The 21,321-nt window shown below is 37.6% G+C and overlaps 1 protein-coding gene and 1 long non-coding RNA gene across 13 annotated transcripts in view; one reads left to right on the top strand and one right to left on the bottom strand.

Annotated features, from left to right (window-relative positions):
- The window catches only part of LOC131690160 (cell adhesion molecule Dscam2), a 471,795-nt gene that overhangs the window by 244,597 nt on the left and 205,877 nt on the right, over positions 1-21,321 (top strand). The window lies entirely within an intron of this gene.
- Positions 9,667-10,100, bottom strand: LOC131690165 (uncharacterized). Its single transcript, XR_009305524.1, has 3 exons — positions 9,946-10,100; positions 9,771-9,889; positions 9,667-9,709 (listed from the first exon to the last, which is right to left on the bottom strand). It is a non-coding gene; the product is annotated as an uncharacterized LOC131690165 (long non-coding RNA).

Here is a 21,321-nt window from a genome sequence, read left to right on the forward strand (position 1 = left end):
AGTATGTAATGCTGAAAGGTATGAGCAATAGATAAAAAACAGATCGTGTTATGTATATATGTATTTTGCGTGGCCTGGGTGAACGATTTCATGTTGTGACGATTTTAAGAATACTACAGTTGAAAAATTTAAACTATTAGTTTGTGTAAATATTAAACCATGAATTTAAAATTAAATATAATTTTAATTTAACTCAAGTTTCTGTTCTGTTTGCTGCGATATCGAAAATTATTCCGCTGATCAATATTACACTTTTTATTATATTGCAGAAATATTTTTGTACCCAACTCTAATTTGAATATGGGACGATCAACCTGCAAATCACGAATATTGTAGGCAAACGAAACCCTTGAAAAAACCCTGTGTAGCCAGTCCATAGAAAAACTAAACGCCCGAACAATACGTAGTATAGATATTGACATGCAAATTATTGCCAGTAGTTTGCCAGAGGAAGCAGCAGTTGGCGAGACATCGCTCAGTGGGAGTGGGTGAGACATCTGCTGCCCTACTCCGCTTTTTGCGGGGTACAATAAATTCGTCATAGAATCTCCAAAACACGATTGTCTGTCATCACTACTGAACAGCCCCACAATAGTAAACACCTAAAAATGCGCAACCAACAAGTCTATGGTTGACCTGAAAGAACTCGCCACTAGCGAATTTGCAAACGCAGCGGCTTAAGTCGCAGTGCACATAGCACAACAAACGTGAGTCACTGTGTTGCTCGAAGAATTAATGATTGTTTATAGATATCCGCGGTAAATAATCGATTTCCAATGACACCGGCTGCAGGTGTTTATACGGTTGTATAGAATTTGGCTGTGCCAATATTAATTAACGTAATTATTTACATAGGCGTGGCGTTTTTATGATTGTGAGCGCATCGATACAAATGCATAATTATGTTCGGGAAATAGAGCGTTCAACTGCTTACGAATAGCTTTAGTTAGAACAAGAGAACACGAGGTTCTAGCGAGAACCGAAGGCTCACTAACACTAAACCAATTAGGAAGTACTCACGTTCGGGGAACCTTCGTAAAATAATAGGAGACAGCAAGAGTTACTTTAAGGTAGAGGAGAATAGGAATACATTAACATAAAAACTACAAACGAAGGAGAAAGATAGAAAGCGATGCGACACTAATACAAATATAATGTCAATCGCATGCTGAACAGGGATAGATAGTCAATAATTGAAATCTTGCTGAAGTAAGCAAGAAATTTACTATATAAACTTCAGAAGATTTAGAATCGAGGCTTTTTTTCTTTTTCTCCCTTTTCAATTAACTCGATCAAGGCTGGGCCCCATGTACTGTGCGTACCTCTGGCTGCCAACAACCGAGATCGATTTTAAGTTTTGAATAGTTAGGCGCGAAAAGAATCGCACAGTAGGGTAGTCTATACAGATGTGTACAAAAAGTAGGAGTAATATATGTTTTTCTAGAATCGTAAACCTGACTTTTGTGTTTTTTTCCGTTCGCGTTTTCCCCGTGTTAGGAAGGGAATAATATGTTGGTAACGTGTTGCGCGGGAGTAGCCGTTGCGGGTAGGTGCATGTGGTGACAGCGGTTTAGCAATCCTGAGAGATTGCAGGACGCATTTATGACTGGAGGCTAAAATCAGCAATGTCTTCAGATCAGTGTATACCATAAAGTGAGAAGAAAGGTTACATTTTGAAAGTGTTTGAGCGTTTTGTAGTGAATAAGTTGGCATTTTACCGACTACTATCGTCAAAGAGAGAAAAAAAACATCGAGACAGGCGTTGGTGGTAACCAGTTTTAATGCCTGAAATAAGTCTCGTCGCGAGGAAACCTTAACCATAAGTGTAGATCCGAGAAAAGCAGAAATTCGACGATTTCTAATCGTGTTAATATTGAATGTGATGGAAAAAAAATGCGTAAATTGTCTGCGGAATTTGATGGTGAAAACTGAAGAAAAATAACAAACCACGAAAAATACGATAGCTTAAATGTGGAAAAAGACAAACACTCAGCATATCTGATCGATTCAGTGAAAGTTTCTTTGTTCACAAAACTTTGACAGAGTGCGTCAACGATCTCTACAAATACATATGCGCTTGCTACGAGTTTAAGGATCTAGATCATCTCGACAGGAACTAACGAGTAGATCAACAATGCAGCTCAGGTAAGTGAGAAAAAGAAATTTTCTTTCATACTACACAGGGACAATATAAAAAGATCAACTTTATTGAGCTATTATGCCGCGATAGTAGGATCATAGGAACTACATCTGGCTACTTTCGTTTTTTTCGAAGAAACGGTTAATTTTGTACATTGCATCACTTAATTAATTAATTAATTAATCCACCACACACGGTGAATACACTCGACAATGTATGATGACATATAGTGACGACCATAACACGACGAACGAGAAGTAAATGAAACCTTACACCATGAAGCGAGAACGGACTAGCAGAATAAGCATTTTACGTTAGCAACCAGCCATGTACTGAAACAGCTGGTACCGACGAAGAGACCGAGACTGTGGTTGATGACGAAATAATTAAATAGCGGGAGAAGATATATCAACAATCGTGACGCAATCGGTGGGTGCAAGGAACTGAACGCGCTGAGGCGATACGATTGCAATTAAAACACATTTCATCTTTTTTCTTTTTTTTTTCCTCAAACGTTCGTTTCTCATGGAAAGTGAAAAAACGAAGACGATTGGATAAATAAAACAAATTACCTTAAACTGTTATTGAACAAATAATGAGGGCTGGAAGAATATTGAAAGCATTAGTGAACATACAATTCACATCGGAAACTGTACTTATTAATACTAGCGTAGCTAACACCAATGAGGTTGTTGAACTACTACGCAGGGAAAAAATTATTGAAATAATCAAAGAACAGGGTGAAATAGTCCAAGTAAAACTACACGAAGAACTAATACTCATTCAAACCCCACATACTCCCATTAAAGCGACAGCGAACCAGCTAAAATTCTACGTAAGAACCTTTCTCCCAACAATATGCGGAAATCTCATATTGAACACTAGAAACGGTGTAATGACACACCACGAAGCAATGAAAAAACAGCTAGGAGGCCAAATCATTGGATGCACATACTAATCCCTAAATGTCTAGGTTAGATGAAATCAGTGAATACATCTTACGCGAATACGAGAATTTAAACAAAAACAAAGGAAGAGCCAGAACGCTCCAAGGAATCCTCACAAAAAAACAATTGCTTAAGGAAGCCTTCGAAGAGTTCGAAGCAGTAGTAAGTAAATACGAAAACAGAGTCGAAGTTAGAGTTTGGAATGAACTAACCGACAAATTAGACATAGTACAGAAAAAATACGACCAGTCAATAAAAATCCTTGATAGGACAATAATACTCGAAAAAAAGTTAGATATAAAAGGAGTTATACCCAAACAAATACGCTTATCAGAAGCAAAAATAACCAAACAAAGAAGCTTATCAGACAGTGGATGCGAAATAAAAAGCAACACCATGCAGCGTAATGCACAAGAGGCGGAATACCGCTTCCCTAAAACAGAGGCTATTCAGTGTATCCCTGAGTTTAACGGGTCTCGGGATGAATTAGACGCGTTTTTATACCACGTCGATCACTTTGCCGAACAAATACCAGCAGACGAACCGCATACAGATCTAGTCTATGTGGTACTACTGAAATTGAAAGGAAAAGCGGCAGCAGCAATCGCTAAAATCAAAGGCGACACTTGGAATGAAACAAAGACGAACTTGATTAAAGAATTTGGGGATAATGTATCCATAGAAGGTATAATTACCAAAATAGAAACCCTAAGGCAAAACCACAGGAAGCATTTAAAGAGTACAAAAAACGAGTGATGGAAATAAATACCCACCTCGAATATTATGACGAAGGACCAGGGGAAGTAGACAAAAAGCTTGAGGCTACACTGCATATGCGGTTTATATAATAAAGAACTTAAGCAAATAGCCCAGAGTCAACGTGAAATGCCGCTAGTCGAGCTACTGAACTACTTAGAGGAAAGACATGCAGAATGCGAGCATTTGACGGAAATAGGTAATAGACTGGAATCATTGGAATTAGTACAAAATACAAACAAATTCAAAGGAAGATGGGCGACAGACGGGGGGTTTAACAATCCACCAAGACAGTTTAGGAACGACGACCATAGACCTCGACGCGAGGATAACCAAAACGAGCGTGGTAGATACAGAAACGGCTATCAGCCACCAAGAACAAACAACAATAGAAGCTACCAACAAGATAGACAAGGAGAAAGTGGGCGCCCAGGAGGTAGTTACAACTACCAAACGAATAACAACAACCAGAGGAGTATGCGCCCAGACGGAAACAACAGGACCGATTGGAGGCAAAATGAACCGGGCCCAAGACCATGGAGGGAAACGCAGCAAACAGGCTGGAGGCAAAATGAATCTGGCCCGAGACCATGGAGAGAAGCACGACAAGCAGGTTGGAGGCAGAACGAGCCTGGGCAAAACCAGTGGAGGGAGCAGCAACCCCCCTGGAAACAGAATGACTCAAACCCCAGACAATGGAGGGAACAACCAGACTGGAAAAGAGGCGAGTCACCATACAAGCAGGAGCATAGAAGAGATGAAAACCAAAGAAAAAACTGAACGATGGGGAGTTCGGGCAGATAGATGGCAGGACCCCCTACAATAACAGGCCAGAAAATAAACCGCTTAAACAACCCCGACAAGTATGCATAAATTGCGGTACATACAGTAAAACAAGCACAAATAAGAATTTAAGAAATTATAATACAACCAGACAACGACTGAGTACTAAGTCGCTCAATATACGATATAATGGCCACGGACGGCCCACCACATTGCAAGAAAACACGAGTAATCAATTCCAAGGAACCATGCCTCCATATGAAAAATTGGACATAGAATGTACCAGAAATCATCAATTACTAGTAAATATCGCCTCAATAGAAAGGCCTCACATTAGGATTAAATATATGCTTGATACAGGAGCGTTTCTTAATGTAATAAGATGGGATACGGTCGCGAAAATTGGAGCCAGATTTATTAACTATCGGGATAAGTTATACATTACAGGTTTTAATCTGACACAATCAGAAACTATTGGATCAGTAGAAACCACATTAATAATTGGGAACTCGAAGTATCCAATAAAATTTTATATTGTAAAGGATTTGTGCGTCCCGGGAATTATAGGAGCGAAATTTCTTAAGGAATGTACAATTTTTATATCTCAGCAATTGAACTACATCGCCCTCCGTAAATCGAATAGGAGCGACAATGAGCCAAATGGAGATAAAATACAAAGTCCTGATACTTTTGCGTCAAGAGAGGAAAATATTCCCAACTACGCGGGTGACATGAATTCAACTAAAAACATTGAAGAAGTACGTAACAAGATCCCCGGAGGAAGGGATGGGATGAATAATAGATATCAAAATGAAATAGCAAGGGATGATGAAATGCCCTCAAACATGACGCGAAAATGCAAAATTCTGGCTGAAAAGGCATGCCAGACAGAGGCAATTACAAAATACACTGATGATAAGACACAGTATGATAACGAAGAAATGAATCATATAACAGATATGACCAAACTAATAGAAAACAGAAATAACAATAAAACGTCAAGGAAAAGTTTTATTGAATCAGACACATCTCACAGAAGAAAGTGCATGACTAGCATGATCCCGGAATGCGGATCAGAATATAGGATAGATTTTAATGATTATGGTACAAACAAGAAAGATTACTATAAAAAGAATTACACGAATGAGTCCAACGAAAAAAATTACATGGATTCCTACTATGGAGAACAGGTTTTAGAAAACTTGGATGACAACCAGGACTATAGTCTGGTTGACAATAAAAAGTACGATCAGTTACGTGGTATTGAACGAACTGAAAAATTATTAGAGAACCTTAATTTGGATCATTTGAAAAGAAACAATTTCCAAGCCATGGAATCAATTATGGCGGAATATAGTGATGTGTTTTACCAAAAGGGAGACCATCTAACAACTACAGACGCGGCTGTCCATGAAATAGAGACGACGTCGAACGTACCAATAAATAAAAGACAATATAGATTTCCCGAAGCAACAAAAAAGCATATAAATGCAGAAATCGAGGAAATGTTGAAGCAAGGCATTATTAAGCCCAGTAAAAGTCCATGGAATGCACCGGTTTTGTGCGTACCCAAAAAGGACGATGAAAACGGAAATAAAAAGTATAGAATTGTGGTTGACTTTAGAGCGCTATATTTAATAACAAAACCGTTTGTATATCCGATCCCACTGATCGACGAGATACTTGATAATCTCGGAGGAGCTAAATATTTTTCAACATTGGACCTGAAATCAGGTTTTTATCAAGTCCCAATTAACCCAAAAGATGCGGCTAAAACAGCCTTTTCAACCCCTAAAGGGCACTTTGAATTTACAAGAATGCCTATGGGCCTTAGAAATAGTCCATCAACATTTCAGAAGTTGATGAACACAATATTGTATGAAACTGAAGGTGTGAAAGCTATCGTTTACTTAGACGATATTATCATTTACGGGTCAACTATTGAGGAACACAATGAAAACCTCATAAAAGTTTTGAAGGCTATGCGCCGACACAATTTGAAAATTGAGGCAGGAAAATGCCAAATTTTAAGAACCGAAATTAAATATCTCGGACATGCAATTAATGCTGAAGGCATTCGGCCAATGGAGGATAATATAAAGGCCATCAAAGAAATGACTGTGCCAAAAACAGTTAAAGGAGTCCGTTCGTTCTTAGGAACGGTTAATTTTTATGGTAAATTCATACCACAAATAGCAGAAAAACGTAAACCATTGATCTGCTAAAGAAAAATGTAAAATTTATTTGGACCAATGAATGTCAGAAAGCATTCGAAGAATTGAAAGATTTTTTAACTTCAAATACTCTGTTGGTAAGACCAAACTACAAAGATACGTTTGTGATCACAACAGATGCAAGCGAGTATGCCATTGGTGCAGTACTCTCTAATGAAAAGTCCACCGATAGACCCATAGCCTATGCGAGCAGAGGTCTAGTAGGTGCAGAAAGAAGATACCATACGATAGAGAAAGAATTACTCGCAATTGTATGGTCAGTGAACAGATTCAAACATTTTATTTATAATCAGAAATTTATCGTCTACACAGATCATAGACCTTTAATCTCTATTTGGAGATTGAAAGAAACATCACCCACCCTGACACGACTTCGTTTAAAGCTCCAAGGGTTGGAAATGGACATACGCTACAAACAAGGAAAAGATAATGTTGTAGCAGATTTTCTATCAAGACTTAATCCTGATGCTGAGATAGATGAAAAATCTCACACGGTCGCTGTAGTCACACGACAACAGAAACTGCAACAACAGCAAGAAGAAGACGAAAAACTTGCCAAGCAAACCGAAACAAAGACCACGAACCAGATTACAGACCCATCGGGAAGATTTGGGCTATTCAAGGACACACAGCAATCCGAATGGAACCCTCACATGGACGGGCTAGAAAATATCGATTTTGAATGGGACGAAAAAGATGATCTAGATGTAACAATAACACATGAAGATTTTGAAAATGATCTAGAACAGGGACGTATAGATTTTAAACTATTAAAGTTTTCAAAAAGCAAGATCGACGAGAGCGAAACAGACGCCACATTCGTTATCGTTAATAGTAGGTCAGCCTATAAAGAGCTGAGCGAATTGGTCGACCTCCCTCATGGGTTGAAAGATTTTCTAAATGGGAGAATATTTGCCATCCCAAACAGAAAAATATGGGGTATGATTCTAAATGGGTCAAGCCGATCAAGAGCTGACACAAAAGTATTTTTCCAAGGATTAGTTGACGCGTTCGGGAACTGCCCCGAACACATGAAAGAAGATAAGAATATTCAAATTATCTCCTTTAGAAACATACAAACGCCACCAGAAACTAACATTTTACGATTTGTAGCAGGTAAATTCAATAAAGTATTCACCCTCTTTGCGCCAGAGAAAGACCGAATGCATGTACCAGTAGGAGAAAGAGAAACCGTACTTAAAGAGTTTCATGACTCTCCGCTGGGCGGACATGTCGGCAGTAAAAGAATGTTGAAACGCATAAGCCCACTATTCGAGTGGAAAAATATGCGACGAGATGTAGAGAACTACGTCAAACAATGTGATTCGTGCCAAAAGAACAAGATTGGACGATCCAACAAAATTCCAATGAAAATAACAACCACATCGTCCGAACCATTCGAAAAGTTATATATGGACATTGTGGTATTACCAGAATCCGATTGGGGTAACAAATACGGTCTAGTTATGCAAGACGACCTAACAAGATACTTGATTGTAGCACCGATGGAGAATCAAGAAAGCGCAACGGTCGCGCAAACATTTGTTGAGAATTATATTTGTAAATTTGGAGCTCCCTTGGAGTTAGTTACAGATAATGGAGCAAATTTTGTAAGCTCCCTAATGAAAAACGTCTGTAAAATTCTAAAAATTAAGAAAATCACTACAAGCACCTATCATCCACAAGCAAATTTAGTGGAGAGGTCGAACAGGGAACTTAAAATGTACTTGAGACAATATGTTGGAAATGCCCCGAAAACTTGGGACCAACATTTGCCTTTCTTTACATTCGAATACAACACCACGTCAAACTCATCGACGGGCTATACACCATTTGAATTAGTATATGGTAAAAACGCCAACATTCCTAATTCAATTTATAAATGGAACAATGATGGGCTATATTACGAGGACTACGTCAACGAAATACGGTCCACGTTCAAACACCTGCACAAAAAAGCACGAGAAAACCTAATATTGTCAAAAGAAAAAAGGAAGGACCTATACGATAAAAACGCCAACGAGTGGCAGCCTATGTGGGGCGATATGGTACTTGTAAAATCCGTCCCCACGGGTACAGGACAAAAACTGCAAGCTCTGTGGAGAGGCCCATATGAGGTCGTAGAACTCCCGAGTGAATGCACGACCGTGATTAAAAACGGAAACAGATTAGAGAAGGTTCATAATAACCGTCTCAAGAAGTACACGGACTGAACTCTAGGAGGAGAAATGTACATATTGTAAATAGATATACTGTAGATACATATATAAAGTTTACTAGACAAATGTAATTTCACAGCGTTCTGGTAAATTTACATGTTGCACGTTGCAAAATGTAAAATTAGGTTTTTGAATAAGTTGGCGTCTTGTAAAAATAAGAATGAACATAATAATCAGTCATTTTGTTCGCTGGCATATGTCAGCGTAAGATGACGTAAAATTACAAGAATTTTTTTTCGAAGTATGTACATAACCCGTAAAATGAGAGACCATTGACCATGATCAAAGATATTCCATTTTACGAAACTCAAATATTAAACACTATGGTAGACGAAACTAAACGCGATCGAAAAATACGTAGACAACGGTGGAAATATATCCACCACCCTATATCTCGCGCAAGCGAGCAAGAGTGAAAGGAAACTAAAACACCGATGATAAGTATTAACACAAAGTAACTAGCAGCTTTTCAAGTGGCGAACGAGCCTAAGCTCAGATTTAACACTCCTTAAAAAAAAGCTCTAATCTAATCAAAAAAATTATTTCTAAGGTAGCACTCACCAGATTATCCTATAAATTATTACAGTATCCGTCGAGAGGGGGAAGGCACCAGAGCAAGAAGAAAATACCCTAAAAAGCGGAAAAACAAAGTACAAACGAAAAAAAAACAAATTAAAAGAAATACACTTACCATACATGACACCATAGCTGAAAAAAAAATAAAGAAACGTCTCGGAGGGTGGTTTTCGGAGAGCCTAGAAACAATACAATACGCAATAGTGAATCCGGTTCAAATTTATATTTCCGACCCTGCAAAGAATAAAAATGTATAACCGAAGAATAAATAAACATAATAGGATACTTACCTTAACCTAAAAATGGCGAAAACCGGGTGTCCAGACACCAAGTGCGGGCCCTGTGGAGGCCACGGGCATTGGGTGAATACACAACGAATGAACTAAAAGAACAAAAAGGAAAAAGTTTTTGGAACCGAAAATCAATCAGAAATAAAAACGCACTACTTACCTCATTATTAAACCGTAGCTCTCGTCACAAACGATTGACATCAAATGCCGAAATCGGAACAGAAAAAAGGTGCAAGAGGCGCGTTAGTACAGTCTAAACCACTTACACTGCACATAATAGTGCACGAGAAAAAAGAATTCAGGAGGCGGTTCACGTTTCACGTTCACAGCATTTCTTGTTTTGCAATACGGTTATAAATCTAATGAAGCGAGTTATTGTAACTATGCTAGGGTAATGAGGGCATTTTGACAGTGAATACGATTGTAACCGGAATACGCACCGCTTTGCTCAGCAATCATATAAGAGCAAGTTTATCTAGCTAAGACAGGAGTAAAACAAAAGGAAAACCAGACTCGAGTTCAATCTTTATTGGCAGCGTACATTTTTACTAGATAAGCATTATATAGATATAGGCTCAACACTGTATTGTTGGACATCCTTTCTCTGCGGGGTTTTTCCATATTCCGCGCGAGGATTTATGCAAGATAGCAAGTTTTTTCCTTAAGGTAACAAGCCGCATCAATAAAGATTTAAGGTAACAAGCTTTTTGTCACATGAATTACATATACATAGACTTAAGGCATAAAATTGTTGCCCCAGTTGAATCAATATAAGTTTAAAGACAGGAATCTATGCCACCCAATTTTGAAATGATGCAAGATCAACGCGTTGCGTTGATTTTTCGTTCCATATATACATATGCATATTGGTTTAAAGCAATAGAAGAATAATTGATTTTACGACTCTATACATAAGAAAGTATCGTTATCTTTCATATTTTAGAACTATTTTCGCTGGAGTTTTCTTGGCCATGGCGAACGCAGCGTTGATTCTGGAAAGACTCAATGATGTATTACTGGCACAAGGGGTCTACGATTTTAAGGTAACGCTAACGTATAAGAGTCTTGTAGAGGATCAAGCAGAATTAGAATCGGCACTAAATGCTTTTAATGAAACCTGTACAGCGCTAATAGAAAGAATTCCGAATTTGAAATGCGGGGTCATAACCTCGGTTTGGAGCAAAGACACTAGTGACATTGCGAACATAAATACGTACATCAGGTATTTCTTTAAAACAAGAACACCAAGAGGGTTTTGGTCAGCAATTGGAGCAATGGACTCCGACGACAGAACTAGAATTGACGAAAATATGGATAAACTTAGACGAAACGAAGAAAGATTCAACAAAAATACAGAACATCAAGCGTCAGCAATCGAAAAAATATACAATTTCGTGAGCAACTCAACAATCACCATGAATAAGGCAGTCGAAAGCAACAATAAAAATTTCGAATCTTTAAAAACAGAAATCAGGAACACTCTTAACAGAGCCAATGACAGAGATAAAGACCTATACCTAGAAGCAACACTCATGGAGATAGACATGTGGTATAACAGTATGAGACAAAACTTAAAACTAAAACAAAAAACGTTGATAGCAATATTACACGCAGAAAACACAAAGAGCCTCGACCTAGCGGAAATAATAAACCCAGTACAACTAATCCGAACATTAGACAGTGAGGAAGCAACGCTGAACGACAACCTTACTTTCCCAAGAAGAGCAGACGGGGCAATTATGCCAGAGATATTAAATACACTTCATTACTACGTAAACCTCACCAACGACTTAGATATAATTATGACACTTCAAATTCCGCTCGTGAAAAAAAGCAAATGGTATGCGTATAAAGGCACAATCGAGCCAAGCATAACCGGAAACATATTGACAATATTGCACTTAGAGGAAGACATAATAATAAAACAAGAAAACAACTGGGGATATGTATTAACCCAGGCAGATTATGACAACTGCGATAGAATAGGAGACACTAGGCTTTGTAAATTAAGCAATATAGAAAGAGACTTCAAACAAGAGGACACATGTATGGCCGCGCTATATTTTAGAAACATAACGACGACATGCAAAACAAAAGTGCTGCAGTTGAACCACGACATATGGTTGGAAACTGCAAATAGAAACATATGGACGTATTTTACACCTAACAAATTGAAGGTATCCGTTTTCACGGGAAAGAACGTTACGGAAACTACAATACAAGGCAAAGGAAATATAAAATTACTGCCGGACATGATGATACAGACGGATAGTATAAGAATTACACACTTCAGTGAAACACAAGGTGAAACAAAATTAACATACCACATACCACTTACGGACATACCAAATATTTCTAGTAAATGGAAGGATAAGGGGATACCGTCTCTTTCAAAACGTAATAAGATAGTTTCGTTATTTGACACAAAGAAACTCTTCGACATAGGGGTAGAAGTCGACGAAATAAAAAACCATAGAACCACGCTAGAAAATTTAGCATATGCCCCTCTAGAGAACCCATGGACGACATTTAGTGTCTTCTTGGTCATAGGAGGAGCTTTAGGCATATTCTTCCTATGTTTCAAAGGGGAGATATCATGCTGCACACGGAAAACCGTTATAGAACCACACATACCAAATATAGGACAGAGGGAAAACAGAAGACAAACGAAACACACACTGGATAGGAACATTATAAGCAAAACGAAATTACAGACCATAAATGAGAAGAAAAAAGAGAAACAACCAGACATGAACATGCGCTTAAATAAACAACAACAAAAAATTCAGAAGGCAACGCCAAATACTAAAGAAGGGAGTACAATGCAACCCAATCAACAAAGGACGCAAAATATTACGACAGCGCATACTAGTAAACCAGCACTAAAAAAAATGCAAGGAGGAATAAGAACGTATTGAGCAACAAAACGCAATAAGAGACACAATGCAAATTAAATAAACATGATAATCGTTGTCATTAATTAACATGGATATAAGCAATTTACAATATGAAGAAAAGCGAAAGTGAAAGGAAAATAAAGAGTAAATAATCAACAGTGAGAACATAAAAAACATAAACATAACATAAAAAAAAAATTAGATAAAGGTAAAGGTATACAAATACGATAAAAAGGAACAAAATTACCACGAAATGGGTAATAGTTCGGTTGATATAAGATGAAGAAAAGCTTTTAAAATGCGAATACAAAAAAGGAGTATAATTGACGAAAATATTTATTTGCAACTAAGAAAGTAATATTTGCAAAGCCAGAAGCAAAAGTATGGAAGAAATAAAGAACATACTACAATAGAAGAAGGAAAAGATAAAGACAGAATTTATTGAAAACTCTTAGATTATAAAGACACATGCGGTGCAATATAAATAAGAGGTTAAAAGCATTGGAATGAAAAAGCAGATCAGAAAAGCTGCAATAAAAGGAAGCGGGAAACGCCTGCGAGTAACGCAGAATTACAATGCATGATTTACAAATAATAAAAGATGGAGACTCACTCTGGAAATCATGAAACAGAACCTAGACACAAAGAAAACATGGACGACAATATATGAAAAGAATGAACAATTTTTAATTGGAATTATTTTTTTTTTCTCACCCTACGCTGGCCAGCGGATAAAACATATGCAATATTGATTAAGAATCATTTATATCACTTAATACAAGTATGAAAGCATATGAGCGGACAAGGGAACCGGAACCCGGAATGAGTATGAATGTCTTTATTTTATGAACGTGATGACAAATTCTATTTACATGACGACTAAGAATCGCAGTCGAATTAAAATATACACGAAAAAGAAAAACGTAAAACATGAACGCAGCGACAGAAGGACACAACAAGAAGAAACACAAATATAACATGACCTACAGAGAAGATAATACAATAAAGGAAAAAAAAAGGTTAAACAAGAGGAACGTTTAATTAAAAACGGCAAAAGTGATAAAAACCAATGCAATCATGAAAAAGCAAAGAAAGTATTCAAGGGGGGCTAAAGAAAACAAAATAGAAGGGTTAATAATAGGAAGCTTACATACTTCCGGGGAATAATATTTTTACGGTATCTTTATAGGATCACCCTGGGTTGTCAAATTGAGAAGAATACGAATTAAGAGGTAACAGATGAAATGAAGAAAAGCGTCTGAGGGGAATAATTAAAGGAGTAATGACATACAGGATACAGATGGAAAAACAATGGTTGAAGGAATGTTTCAACAAACACGTAAAATATATAAATAATACTGGATACGAATCAAACAGATATCCATGCCCAATAGCAGGGAACTTCATAGGATGAAATTAAGTAATATAACAAAAACACCTAACAGACAACATATCGGAAAACGGGAAACAAGAGAAAAACAAATAAAGTGGAGAATTATGAATAAATAAATAAAACAAAATAATAAAGAAAGAATCTAAGTCTAATTTCAGTAAAACCAGGTCCCACCTGCAACCACCTTAATGGAAAGGGGGGAGGAGGCCACACCAATCCGAATAAAGGATACCACAATCTCGCCGAAAGAAGGAAACATAGGTAACATTCAATCACATTTACAGCGCACTAACAAACTAAGCTAATCACAACAATTCGAAGCAAATTACTAACAAACTACTATGTCTTCATATATATATATATATATATATATATATATATATATATATATATATATATATATATATATATATATATATATATATATATATATATATATATATATATATATATATATATATATATATATATATATATATATATATATATATATATATATATATATATAAAAAAAGAAAACAGCATAGTACTAACAAACGGTTATTTCTCCATATGAAAAAAAAACGTAACATAACTAACATTACTAACCACTTGTTCGAACAAACATAGATTAGATAGAATACCCGAACGTGAAGATAGACTAGATTGAATGCCCAAACGCCAATATATGATTTGATAAGCGATGAAAATTACATAATAAGAAAGATTAGATTGAAATGCCCAAACGACAATATATGAGCGATGAAAATTACATAATAACATTAAAAAGCAAAAAAAAAAAAAAATTTTTTTACACAATTTAATATCAATTTATTATCCACAAAGAATTTTTTTTGAAAAGCAACAAACAAGCAAGTGAAATCTGAAGATCAGGGACAAAAGAAATTTTTCACCCCCAGGAAGCCAACATCACCACATACTTTTGGTCTGAAAATTTATGATGACAAAGGACGAATCAGGCGAAAGACAGAGGGTTGAAGGTGTTGGGTTGTGACGGCAAGGGCGGAGCAACAGTGAAGGATGAGAACTGGACCAACGAACGAAAGGGCAAAACCGGAGCGGGCAAATAAATCGAAGGTAGAGAATGGTTGTAAGACAAGCCGTAATATGAAGCAAGAAAAACCATAGCAAAGAATCGGAGTCGCAACCACTGAAAAAAATCGACTCAAGCTGGACATACTGCCAGTCATTATGTAGTGTTCAGTAAAGCGCAGTCAGAACCGTCAAACTCTGGCTGGAGCTAAAACACCAACAAAATATATAAACAATGAACTAAAGAAACGCATCAACACCACATCATGCGGGAAGCAGTTTTACAAACTAGATGGCAGGAATAAAGTAGCCATCAGGAAATCAGCAAGGCAGATTAAACGTCAGTAGGAAGAATCCAGTAGGAAAGGTCGTAACACTAGCAAGTCAGCTACAGATTACGCATTGCAAAGACGACTGAGATAAGTTACACATCGCATTTCGTCTGCAACATTTTACAATTCACGAGGCAGGATAAGTCAAATATCCTATCCTCGGTAACCACAAAAACGACAACAACAAACGGAGAAGAAGGAGAGGAAGGAAACGAAGTAACGAAATTACATAATCCACTCGAACAGGACGCAAACCAAGCCCCAGATGCAGCATAGATGAAGGAAGCTGAGGCAAACGAACGGAAAACCAACCCCGGACTCACGAGATGGCAGTCGAAACACCCACACCCGATATCCGAAGTCGACCAATTGATAAGTCCCATGATACACGGAACATATGTACAGGCAGTACTATATGAACAAACAACCCAGAAGACGACATCCCAAGGCAGACTTCAAGCAACAGCAACTACAACGGCTTCTGGGAGGGCAGCATGGTAACATATTTAGGAGAACAGTAAAGAATTTATTATAAAACCAACACGTAACATTGATAATGATCTCTTCAAGATAATTATCAACTCATTAACAAAGGGGAGATGAACAGCCCCACAATAGTAAACACCTAAAAATGCGCAACCAACAAGTCTATGGTTGACCTGAAAGAACTCGCCACTAGCGAATTTGCAAACGCAGCGGCTTAAGTCGCAGTGCACATAGCACAACAAACGTGAGTCACTGTGTTGCTCGAAGAATTAATGATTGTTTATAGATATCCGCGGTAAATAATCGATTTCCAATGACACCGGCTGCAGGTGTTTATACGGTTGTATAGAATTTGGCTGTGCCAATATTAATTAACGTAATTATTTACATAGGCGTGGCGTTTTTATGATTGTGAGCGCATCGATACAAATGCATAATTATGTTCGGGAAATAGAGCGTTCAACTGCTTACGAATAGCTTTAGTTAGAACAAGAGAACACGAGGTTCTAGCGAGAACCGAAGGCTCACTAACACTAAACCAATTAAGAAGTACTCACGTTCGGGGAACCTTCGTAAAATAATAGGAGACAGCAAGAGTTACTTTAAGGTAGAGGAGAATAGGAATACATTAACATAAAAACTACAAACGAAGGAGAAAGATAGAAAGCGATGCGACACTAATACAAATATAATGTCAATCGCATGCTGAACAGGGATAGATAGTCAATAATTGAAATCTTGCTGAAGTAAGCAAGAAATTTACTATATAAACTTCAGAAGATTTAGAATCGAGGCTTTTTTTCTTTTTCTCCCTTTTCAATTAACTCGATCAAGGCTGGGCCCCATGTACTGTGCGTACCTCTGGCTGCCAACAACCGAGATCGATTTTAAGTTTTGAATAGTTAGGCGCGAAAAGAATCGCACAGTAGGGTAGTCTATACAGATGTGTACAAAAAGTAGGAGTAATATATGTTTTTCTAGAATCGTAAACCTGACTTTTGTGTTTTTTTCCGTTCGCGTTTTCCCCGTGTTAGGAAGGGAATAATATGTTGGTAACGTGTTGCGCGGGAGTAGCCGTTGCGGGTAGGTGCACTACTACGAAAATCTCTTCTCAACAGTACCACCAATTATAAAAATACATAACGTAATATTCAATTTTATATTTGATTATATTGTTTAGTTTGATATTGCATTTCTAATTTAGTATATAGGGTGACTTTTCATCCCTATTGTTTACATGATTCGGTTAATTATTATTAAGATATAATCTGCTTTCGCAGTTAAGTGGTTTTTGCAGTAGGAAGCGTTATATACTTGACCTGTGGATTTCTTTATGCGTGTAATAAAAACTGTCGGGATCTAATTAGGTTCATCACGTAACTGGTAATGAGACCAGCTCTTTATTAATCACTGCTTTTATATAAAGTTCTGCAAAGTTCTGTGCTCTCTCATCCTGAGAGATACTTTCTGAAAGGGTTTGGATTAACTAATCGAAATGGTACATTATAGTAAGTTTTAAGCCTCCTTGTCATGTGGATAAGGAGCCAAACAATTTTTTGTTAACTAACTTAGAAACTATAAAGAGAGCTAATCGATGCAGTTGATGATTACAACGATCTTTGTCGAAAATTGCGTATTAGACTGATCGTCATAATTTCTAATGTTTCTACGTCTATGCAATTCAATTGTACTAAACAAAGGAGGACGCTTCAAAATCATTTCAGATTTTTTTTCTGAGTCCTTTGAAGCAGCATGAAAACTTTCCCAGATTGGCACTGCATTGCCGGTCTAAATATTTGTTTATAAATTTTTAGATTGTTCTTTTGGCAGTGCCTACAATTGATGTCTTCAATGTTGACAGTAAGCTTTTTATATTTAAATCAAACCCAAGTATTTAACAATTTTTTTTAATTCGTATATTTGATAAGTCACGTTTGCGTTAACCTAAAGGTACCATAATGCAACTATATTTTAAACGTGTTATGGTTTTTATGTTTGGTATTTGTGAATAACCAATTAAAATGGCGTGTTTTCACTGCCGTACAGAGTCCGTCCACCGATCGGGTCCCACTTACCGCTCATTTTGACACTAAAATCGTTTTATTTCGCATATTAAATGAAATTAAGAGATTAAAATTAAACCGAAACATGGATGCAGTACTTTTTTTCGAGAGTTGTCCTACTGGAGCTGTAGAGCTAGGTTCTCGGAAGGGCTCCCCGTCAGAATCACATACTACAGTTTGCAGACGAGACAGGCAATGTCGCCCAAAAAAACACTGCATTAGGCCAATTGTAGCGGGCCGTGATTCTGAATGTGATATTCATTGTACGGTTCAGGTATGTGCGGGCGTAGGGACTCGCGATCGCGTGTATCATCGCGAAGGGCTCGAACATTTGTACGTTAACGTGCTCGATCGCGTGTGCGTTTGTAAGTCGCGTCCGCGTTTGTATGTCGCGTGTGCTAACGTGTATGAACTTCGCGTGTATAAATTCTATTTTATAACCGTGTGCCTTTCGCATATTCGCGTGTGTTCTAGAATGATCGCGCGCGGACCGTGAATCTGATACTTAATTTTTGATTTTTGGTGTACGGTTCAGATTCCAGAAGAAAGTGGGTTCTTACATATCATTAGAATTCCCATTCATGTCGCCGTAGAACGCGTGGTCTAGTGGATATGAGCTTTTTTTTATTGGTCCAACTGAATGTATGGACCTAAATTGCTAGAATGAAGGCTAAAGATTTCCGGGCGTGACCGATTCATGATCGCGCGCGTTTGCGGGTTCGCGTTTGAGACCGCGTTTGTAACGTCGTAAGTACTAAAACGTTCACACAATCGCCGGAGTGTTATCAAGTTTACGCGATCTCGGGCATAGGTGTGCGTAGATGATCGCGAAGGGCTTAAGCGTTCGTATGTTGACGTGTTTGTCGCGTGTGCTCGCGTGTATGTGACTTCGCGTGTATAAATTCGATTTTGAAACCATGCGGCGCTTCATATATTCGCGGACCGTCATTCTGATCTTTAGTTTTCGGTGTACGGATCACATTCTGACAGAGAGAGAGAGAGTTACCCCATATCACTATAGTTTCCGGTCATGTCGCCATGGAACGTTTTGTCTAGTGGATATGGGAGTTATTTTTCAATTTTATTATTTTTTTTATTAATTAACAAGGACCTGGATTGTTTTGTACCGAGGATAGAGACTTCCGGACGATCCCGATTCATGATGGCGCGAGCGCGGGAGTTTGTAGGTTGACGCTTGAGATCGTGTTGGTAAGTTTATGAGTGCTGAGATTTTCACCTTATCACCGGGGTGTAATCATGTTTGCGAGTTCGTAGGTTGCTTGGAAAATCGCGAGGGGCTCTAACGTTTGTGCGCTAACGTGATTTTATAACGTGTGTTCTTGAATAGTCTCGCGAACCGTGAGTCTGATATTAAATTTTCAGTGCGCGGTTAGAATTCTGGCAGAGAGTGGGATCGTTTATATCGATAGGGTTCCCGGTCATGTCGCCATGAGACGTGTTGTCTAATAGGTATGGGCGTATTTTCTTAATTGGTCCAGCTGAAGGCATGGACCTAGGCTTCTAGGATCAAGGATAGACTTTCGGACGTGACCGAGTCGTAATCGCGTGCACGATGGCATTTTTGTAGGTTCCCGCTGAGACCGCGTTTGAGAATGTGTGAGTGTTAAGACGTTCACTATCACCATCTATGTTGACCCAGCTGAAGACGGGTGTAGAATGGCAGTATAGGACTCGAAAAAAAAAGAAATAAAAAACAATATATGAGAGACGTAATAGATTAGATAGGTACAAGATACAGCTGAAGTTATGATCATCACATGAGACATACATTAGTACTTCAAACACTACTAATACTTGAATAGCCAATCACCACACATAGCACATCCTTTCTCAATTATCTATTTGTTACTGGTTGATTGTTGATTATTAGCTGGTAAATAGAGGAAAGGTATAGAACAGATAAAAGGCTCATATCAGCCCTCCCGGCCTCCTCGACACACCACTATCGAGGCGTATTGTAATCAACATCTTGAAGCGGGCTTCTTATATAAATCAAATCCTCAGTAGTCATAATGTTTGGTGGATTATTAACATGAGAACTAATTAACCTCTAGGAGTAGAACTTGGTGCAAATAAAAACTAAAAAGAGCGAAGGTCCTTATATTTAGATAACTCTATTGAATCTATTGTGGCTTGATGATGTTTACAATACCGTCAATCCCATCAACCTGCGAGAGGGAAACATGCATGCAGTACTTACATCAATATAATATAAATATTCAGTGTGCATCTCTTATTGTTTCGCCAAATAGTCATTTTTACATGCTGCATCGCATCAAACGCCATTTTCGCGCAGTTTGATCTAATCTTCGGCGAATAAAAACTTATTAACCTAGAATTTTCAAAATCATCGGTAAATGGGTATTTGAAAATATAAAGTCTTCTATTTACCGATCACGAAATAATTAATCATAAAGTATTCAGTCTGCGATTCCCAGCAGTAATGAATATTCCTACAAGGAACTGTAACTGGTATTAGCTGTAGTTGGCATGTGACATGTTAATGTATTCCTTTCAAAGCATATCTGGTTGCAATTCGAACGAAATATGTGGAAGGGTAAGGTTATATCCGGAAAATAACCAGTGCTTTCCAATGATGAAAATGCGAATTGCCGAGTAGGCATCTAGTTGTTATTTCTAGAATGCGTGAACGAGTGTTACTGCATATATTCTTGATGTATTAAGCTATTTCTCAAGTTATCATATTTATATACAATTTCCTGCAAAACTTCGGTAAAAGTACTTTGTGTCATTACACAACTATTCACTTGTTATTTCACTTTTCTATACAATAATGCGACTGATCAAAGTTACACTGAAAGTAAAGATTGTAAACTTAATTTTTTTTTAATATTTTTACACTAAAACAAAATAAATCACCTAATAATTTGAACCTATGTGTATTAGTACCTGCTTTAAAAATACAAACAATTACATATCATGAATGTTATTCGCAATTCGTTTGAAAAGTGATCAATGTTGCCCCATTTTACGGTAACCCGAATCGAACTACGGTTCGGCTCCAAAGCTACCTAGACCATAGTAAGGCAGGATGCCAGATTCGATGAACGAACTTTCTTGAGCTTGGGTATGTATCATGGAAGTTGTATGTAAATGTAAGTAGCGGTTTTCCCACTACTCGGGTTCTTGTT

The sequence above is a fragment of the Topomyia yanbarensis genome, chromosome 3, assembly GCF_030247195.1.
Source record: "Topomyia yanbarensis strain Yona2022 chromosome 3, ASM3024719v1, whole genome shotgun sequence".
NCBI classification, from domain to species: Eukaryota; Metazoa; Arthropoda; class Insecta; order Diptera; family Culicidae; genus Topomyia; species Topomyia yanbarensis.